Source organism: Brassica oleracea, chromosome C3 (assembly GCF_000695525.1).
Source record: "Brassica oleracea var. oleracea cultivar TO1000 chromosome C3, BOL, whole genome shotgun sequence".
Taxonomy (NCBI): domain Eukaryota; kingdom Viridiplantae; phylum Streptophyta; class Magnoliopsida; order Brassicales; family Brassicaceae; genus Brassica; species Brassica oleracea.
In genome coordinates, this window is record NC_027750.1 from 7178970 (window position 1) to 7179961 (window position 992).

Here is a 992-nt window from a genome sequence, read left to right on the forward strand (position 1 = left end):
CAAAAGCGATAGAACGAAGCATATTCATCCGAAGTTCTTCTCATACACTCAAGAGCTCGTGAAGAAGAAAGAGATTGAAGTAAGATATGTCCAATCATGCGACAATGCAGCTGACCTCTTCACAAAATCACTTCCGACTTCAGTATTCAGAAAACATGTTCGTAACATTGGAATGCGTCATCAGAAGGATCTATGACTGCTCATTCGAGGGGGAGCTTACGTAGTTGTACTCTTTTTACCTTACTATGGTTTTTCCCATTGGGTTTTCCTAGAAAGGTTTTTAACGAGGCAACATAGACGTTAAGCGAGAGTGGATGGTGACACCGGTCCCCAAGGGGGAGTGTTATGAAAGATTAGCCGCAAACGTTGAAAAATATAAAAGATATGGGGCCCGCTGCACTATTTGCACAGTGAATTTCTCTTCTATATAAACGATCGTTTTGATCGATTGTAATCACACCATTCCTTCTTCTTCTAATAACACATCCTCTCTTGCTATCAGTGTTATCTTCTCATACGGGTATAAAATTTTGCCCTTATTTAAATTTCTTCGATACAATAAAATTCTAGTTTTTTTATAACAGTTTTTATTATTGTTCAATTTTTTTTAACATTAGTTACCCTATTACTTACTATAGTTGTTAGAATTATTACATGACCACCTAACAATTTTAACTTTTTATGAGAATTTCTGTCCAACAAATCTAATTCTCTGTAAAAAGAAATTCCTGTACTAAAATCTAAGGCTGTTCAATATGGCAAAACCGAACCGTTCCGAACCGAACCGAACCGAAATAGATAATATGGTTTGGATTTGGTATATACCATACAAACCGAATGAATATGATTTTAAAAAAACCGTAGGATTTGGATATGGTTCGGTATATAACCGATAAAACCGAATAAACTGAATAAAACCGATAAAAAAATAGAAACATGTAAATATGTATATATTTTATAACAACGTATGAAAATCATAAGTTAATTTTTTT